The sequence below is a fragment of the Carlito syrichta genome, unplaced genomic scaffold (genome assembly GCF_000164805.1).
Source record: "Carlito syrichta isolate Samal-C Ts95f unplaced genomic scaffold, Tarsius_syrichta-2.0.1 Scaffold315077, whole genome shotgun sequence".
NCBI lineage: Eukaryota > Metazoa > Chordata > Mammalia > Primates > Tarsiidae > Carlito > Carlito syrichta.
In genome coordinates this window covers 754,140-761,263 of record NW_007259173.1, presented here as the reverse complement: position 1 = coordinate 761,263, position 7,124 = coordinate 754,140, and positions in this window count along the sequence as shown.

The following is a 7,124-nucleotide window of genomic DNA, read 5'->3' as shown; positions in this document are numbered from 1 at the left end:
CAAAGGAAGTTTTCCTGCCTGACTGACACCTATGCTTTTTCCAAAGCTCTGAAGGTGCTTCTTAGAATAGGTGCATTGTGGGCAAATGATGGTACCACCCCTTGATGGTATTCCAATGGGCAGAGTGTGTGTGTGGTCTGTCATTCATTCATTCAACTAAGCATTACTGATGTTGCCTCTGTGCCTGGACCTTTGCTGGGGTTGGGAGCACTGGGATGACTGACTGAGTCTCTGCTCTTGAAAAACTCCCAGAGAAGAAAAACCATAATGACAGTATTAGTGAAATACTAGGGAAAACACTGACATATATGAAAATATGGTGAAAATAGTGACAATTCTAGTGAAATATCAGTGAAAAGAGGAACATACAAAATATTACACAAGTCATGAGAGACATGAGTATATCTTTCATGTGATGTGACTCAGTGACATTTGATTTGGACCTTGAAGGTTAAGGAGGTTCGTATGTGTGGGGTGTGTGCATGCACGTGTGTGTGTGTGTGTGTGTGTGTGTGTGTGTGTGTGTTATAGAGGTGTGGGAGTGCAGTACATCATACTAACTCACAGGTGTATAATGAGCCTTAGATTAACATTTCTCCAACTCTTAAAATATCCATACTCAGCCCGGCTCAGTGGCTCAACCTGTAATCCTGCGCCTTGGGAGGCTGAGGTGAGTGGCTTGCCTGAGCCTGCGGGTTCGAGACCCGCCTGGGCAACTTGGCGAGACCTCATCTCTACAAAAAAAAAAAAAAAAAAAAATTAGCCAGGTGTGGTAGTGCACACCAGTAGTTCCAGCTACTTGGAAGGCTGAGGTGGAAGGATCGCTGGAGCCCAGCAGGTCGAGGCTGCCATGGCCGGGAGCGGCCACTGCACTCCAGTCTGGGCAACAGAGTGAGACTCCAACTCAAAAAAAAAAAAAAAATCCATACTCTTTTCTTTTGATAAACCGAAAAATTTCTTTAGTCCTGAAAACCCAGATATATCATCCTAGGAGAGAGTTTATCTAACTTTATGTTCTGTGATGTTTCTGAAAAACAGATTTTTTTTTCCATTTCCCAAATCAAACATTGCCTTAAATCTTATTTTTAAAATTACACATAATCCCCGAGGGGGCGCTACCCAGCCTAGAAACTCCCACAATTTTCTCCAGGTTCCCAGGTTCCAGCATCTCTATTTTCAACTCTCCTGCGATAAAAAAGGAAAAGGAATTGTCAGCTAGTTTACCCAGAAGAACAAGGTCATCCTGCTGCCTTGCTCAGTCACCCTGATGTGAGCCGCTAAGCCTGTGAGCCCTCCGGGGTTCTGGAGATGCTAGAGAGACCCTCCCTCCCATTCCAGCTCTCCCCAGCTCCCCCTAGTACCTCTGTCTCTTCTGACTGTGGGCTTGGGGACAATGCCTCAGTGCCCGGGCTAGCCAATCCTCATTTCTGACTCTACAGCCCTCTGTGAGCACTCTGCCCAGGGTCACCCCTCTCACTCTCCCTCCATATTGGCCATCTTGGAATGCAAATGAGGACCATGTGACACTTAATGGACCAGTTGCAATGAAAAAAATAACAAGTGTGGCAAGAATGTGAGGGAACTAGTACCGCTGTGCATTTCTGATGGGAATGTAAAATGTGTAGCCACTGTGGAAAACAGTTTGGCAGTCCCACAGAAAGTTAAATCTAGAACGATCATATCCAGTAATTCCACTCCTAGGAATATATCCGGAAGATTGGAAAGCAATCACTTGAACAGACATCTGTACACCCATGTTCCTAGCAGCAGTATTCACAATAGCCAAATGGCTGAAGCAAGCTAGGTAGTCATCAACAGATGAAAGGATAAACAAAAATAGTATGTGAGGGGGAACCCCCCAAAATCTCAGAATTTATCTTTTAAATATGTATTTATTCTTACATTAAAAAAAATTTTTTTTAGTTGGAGTCTCACTTTGTTGCCCAGGCTAGAGTGCAGTAGCATGCTCATGGCCACTGCAGCCCCGACCTGCTGGGCTCAGGCACTTTCTGCCTTAGCCTTCCAAGTAACTGGAACCACACAGGACTATGACACCACGCTTGGCTAATTTTTTGAATTTATTGTAGAGAGTAGGTCTCACCAAGTTGCCCAAGCTGGTCTTGAGCCGCTGAGCTCAGGCAATCCTCTCACCTCCGCCTCCCAAAGTGCTAGGATTACCAGCATATGCCACCATGCACTGCTTATTCTTACATGTTTAAACTTCAGTCACCTTCCAAGTACTCTCCGTTTGGTGCAAAACACCTATCGAGATGCCTTTTCCTTCTGTTTTAGATAGTTTATGAACTCATCCATTTTGATGCCTTTTAGTGCTTCTGCTGTTTTTGTTTGTTTGTTTCACCTCTTCCACATTGGCAAACGTTTTTCTTTGAGGACTTTTTTTTTTCCCAGGAAAACACTCAGGGTGAGATCTGGTGAATAGGGAGTGTGGGGCAGGGTGTCCTGACGGTGTTTTGGTCAAAAACTGAACACTCAGCACAGTGTGAACAGATGCACTCATAAATTACCCAGCATGAAACGGGCAATGCACTAAAAGAATCTCAAAAAAATTAAGTGAAACTGAATGTAGCCTCTCACAATGCTAGCTGGTGCACTGATGCCAGTGGGTTTCAAGAACACTTAACTAGCAGGGGGAGTCTGTACCATAAGGGGCCTGCCCTCCAAAAAAGATAATCTGTTTTTTGAGGGAGTCCCCTCTTGTATGTACTTAATAAAATATTATTCAGCCAAAGAAAGGAATGTAATGTTGATATATGTATGCTACAATACGAATGGGCCTTGAAAGCATTATGCTAAGTGAAACAAGTCAGACACAGAAAGATAGGTATTGCATGATTCCACTTATGTGAGGTACCACGAATAGGCAAACTCATACAGACAGATTAGCAGAACAGGAGTTCCCAGGAGCTGAAGGGAGGGGAGTGGAGGTATTGTTTAAGGAGTACAGAGTTCCTGTTGGGGATGATGAAAGGCGTTTGGATATAGATAGTGGTAATAGTCACAGAACTGCCAATGTTATCTACATGCCACTGAATGGTATCTTTACACATTGTTAAAGTGAGAAATATTTTGACCATTTTTTTAAAAAACTGGTTAAAAAAAATTTTCTTTGAGTCAGGGTCTCTGTCACCCAGGCTGGAGTGCAGTGGCACCACGATCATAGCTCACTGCAGCCTCAACCTCCTGGGCTCAGGTGATCCTTTCACCTCAGCCTCCTGAGTAACTGGAACTACAAGTGCATGTCACCATGCCTGGCTAATTTTTTTATTTTTTGTAGAGATGAGCTTTCGCTATGTTGCCTAGGCTTGTCTCAAACTCCTGGGCTCAAGCAATCCTTCTGCCTCAGCCTCCCAAAGTGCTGGGATTAAAAGCATGCTGGGCTCGGTGGCTCAGCCTGTAATCCTGTGCCTTTGGGAGGCTGAGGTGAGTGGATTGCCTGAGCCCGCGAGTTCAAGACCCGCCTGGGCAGCGAGACCTCATCTCTACAATAAATCAAAAAATCAGCCGGGCATGGTAGCGCATGCCTGTAATTCCAGCTACTTGGAAGGCTGAGGTGGAAGGATCGCCGGAGCCCAGCAATTCGAGGCTGCGGTGGCCGGGAGCGGCCACTGCACTCCAGTCTGGGCGACAGAGTGAGACTCCAACTCAAAAAATAAATAAATAAAAATAATTTTAAAAAGCATGAACCACTGTGTCCAGCCATAACTGGTTAAAAATTTTTGAGAAGGGCATTCCCAGGTCACAGGAAGGTTTATAGCACCGGGCAGCACTTAGGCCCCATGTACGCACCACATTCAACTAATTCTGCATGAGGGCAGCCTCTCCAAGTGGGGGCAGGGAGAGCAGGGAGGAGAGCCTTAGATATAATGGCTTCGGCCTCAGTTTCCCCTCTATTTTGAGATTCCCAGTCCCGATGAATATATCTCCTTGTCTTCTTAGCACCATGGCATGGACTGTTTGTCACTTCAACTTCCTCAGGGAGCACACATCGACTATACTTCATGTACTTAGGCCTCATTTAACTTCCATAACACCTTGTGAGTTAAGGATTGCCACCTCAGTTTTTGGACAAGGAACCTGAAGTTCTGAAAGACGTGATATGCCAGAGGTTACCCAGCTAGGAGGAGACAACCGAGGTTGAATCGTGGGTCCTGTCACTGCGTTCCAGCCTTCCACGCACCAGCCCCACCCCTCATCTTGTTCTGGTATGGTCTGGAACCGAAAAGACACCCACTGGCCTGGGAATTGGGTGGCCTGAGCTCTAGTCCAGGAGGTGCTGTGTGACCTTGGGCAAGTCACTTTGCCATCAGAGCTTCCGTTTCCCCATCTGTAAGGATGGTACTGTTACCATTCCACAGAGGAGTCGTGAGGTCTCAAAGCCTGTAAATGTGCTTCATAAATGATACACAGTTTATGAACCCATCCATTTTGATGCCTTTTAGTGCTTCTGCTGTTTTGTTTGTTTGTTTCACCTCTTCCACATTGGCAAAACGTGTCAGTTATTCGAAGCTTATGTCTGATGACTCATCCATGAGTGGCATCATCACTGATCATCAGGAAAAACCTTTCTCCCCCAATACTCAGTTAACTGTTTCCTCCGCCCACCTGGAAGAGGCCTGCCACTCGGCCAGGTTCATGTTCCAAGCTTTCGCCTGGCTACAGGCTGAGGTTTTCTAGCAAACTGCCGGGAGAGGAAGTCAGCTCGAGGAATGAGGGAGCCTCCTGAGTTGACATAACTTTCTGAGCCCCGGGCCCGGGCTGAGAAGTGTTGATTCTGGCTGCTGCGGGTGGCCAGCTGGAGCAAAGAAAAGAGTTGGCTCTGAGATGGCAAACAGAATGCTGTCCCTGCAGGGAGCTGGGTGACTGCCTTTTGCTTTCTCTGCTGCTGTTGGTGGCTCTTCTTGCTTTTCCTCTGGTAAGGTCTTGACCTTTTAACTCTCTGCCCCCAATTCTGATGACAAGCTCCTGAATCCAACTTAAGAGTTGGGCCCCTCACTCTCCAAACACGGTTTCTGTCTCATTCATTCCGCCTCCAAAATATTGAGCCTATCTCTTTCTCTCATCCTGTGACCACTGTCTTAGTTAAGTAGACCCTTGCCTTTTGCCTGACCTGTCACCACTGCCTCTTTACTGGCCTCTGGGCCTCTAGTCTAGTACTCATCAACCCATCTACCCATCTCTTTCTTTTTTTATTTTTTTGAGTTGGAGTCTCACTCTTGTCACCCAGGCTGGAGTGTAGTAGCACACTCACTGCCACCCCAGCATTGACCTGCTGCGCTCCAGCAGCCTCACCCTTCCAAGTAGCCAAAACTACAGATACGCACTACCATGTCTGGCTAATTTTTTGATTTATTGTAGAGATGAGGTCTCACCAAGTTGCCTGGGCTGGTCTCAAACCTGCAGTCTCAGGCAATCCACTCGCCTCGGCCTCCCAAAGTGCTGGGATTACAGCCTGAGCCACTGAGTCCAGCTGACTTTCTTAAAAAAAAAAAAAAATCTGATCTTGTCACATCCCTGCTTGGTAACTTCTGAAATGTCTCATTCTTGCCACTTAAGGCCTTTATGCCCTGACTCCCACCTCCTCTCCTGGTTCATCACCTGTAACAGCCAATACTCCAGAAACCATGATCTTCCTTCCTACCAGTCCTCAGGCCGACTTTCAAGTCTCCAGGGCTCGTATCTGCTTGTTTCCTCTACCTGAAATGTGTTGCCCTTCCTTCTCCACCTCCTCCTCATGATGCTTCAAGGCTCGACTCAAATGCTACCTCTTTTTAAGTTTTATTTTATTTATATATATTTTTAGTAGGGGTCTTGCTCTGTTGCCCAAGCTGGAGTACAGTGACATGATCACAACAATCATGGGTCACTACAGCCTTGACCTCTGGGTTCAGGCAATCCTCCCACCTCAGCATCCCAAGTAGCTGGGGCTACAGGTGTGTGCACCACACCTGTCTATTTAAAAAAATTTTTTTAAAATTTTTTGGCCTCGAACTTCTAGGCTCAAGTAATCCACCCGCCTCAGCCTCTCTAAGTGCTGGGATTACAGGCATGAATCATTGAGCACGGCCTCAAACAGTACCTGTTATGAAATTCTCCCTGGCCCATTTCCAAATAGGTTTAGTTGCTCCCTGTTCTGACCTTTTTACAGTGTGACCCCTATTTCTATCACTGTCTCTCTGGACAGTGAGTTCATTTGAAGGGTCTCATTATGTACCTGTCTCCAGAGTCCATTGGATGCCTGGTACAGAATGGGTGCTCAGGTTTGCTTCATCAGCAAATAAATTGCTCACAACAGTATGCTAAGAGCATGGAGCTAAGAAGTCGAGGCCCACTCCCCTCATGGCTTTGTCTGAGTCCTCCCAGTCCCTAGATTCTCCCTCTCCCCATCGGATCTGTGTCTGACTCCAAGATTTGCCTACCTTCCTTTTTGACGGAGTTCTCCGTGGACATTCTTTTAGTACATGTGACAATGGCCTTTGGTTTGACCCAAACATTCTCCTTCTGGCCCTTTGTCAATCTTTCATTCAAAGGTTCTAGGGGCCCCTTCTTTATTTTCTTCCTGATATCATATATGCTGATCTGTAGACCCTGCAAGGACATTGTGGTCAGTACGTAGTAGATGCTCATTCACCGCTGGGGTGCAATGGAATACTCGGTAGACTTGGAATCAGAAGAGATGCTGCCACCCCAGTTGAGTCTGTGATGAGCCACTTCACATCTCTGTGCTTCAGTTTCCTGGGTTTTAAATTGGGGATCACAGGGAGCAGTGGGCACATAACATCACCAAGTGTACCTGATCCTAAGCCAGGTGAAGCGAGGACCAATGGGAGGCCCAAACTTCACCTGTATAAAGATCACTTACGTACCTAAAGATGTACCCCCATTTTTAAAATAAAAAATATATATAAAAGAGGAAAATAAACTGGGAATGATGCCTATAGTTCGCAAGGACATGAAGGATGAATGGAGATGTAAGTGCCTAGCACAGTACCTACTGTAAAGCTCGCGATCATTTCATTCATTCTTGGCCTTCGTCTGCCAAGTGTAAAGAGGCTTCATTTCCCTGGTCATTCTTCTCCTGCTCTTTTAACTCAGGTATCTGAGCC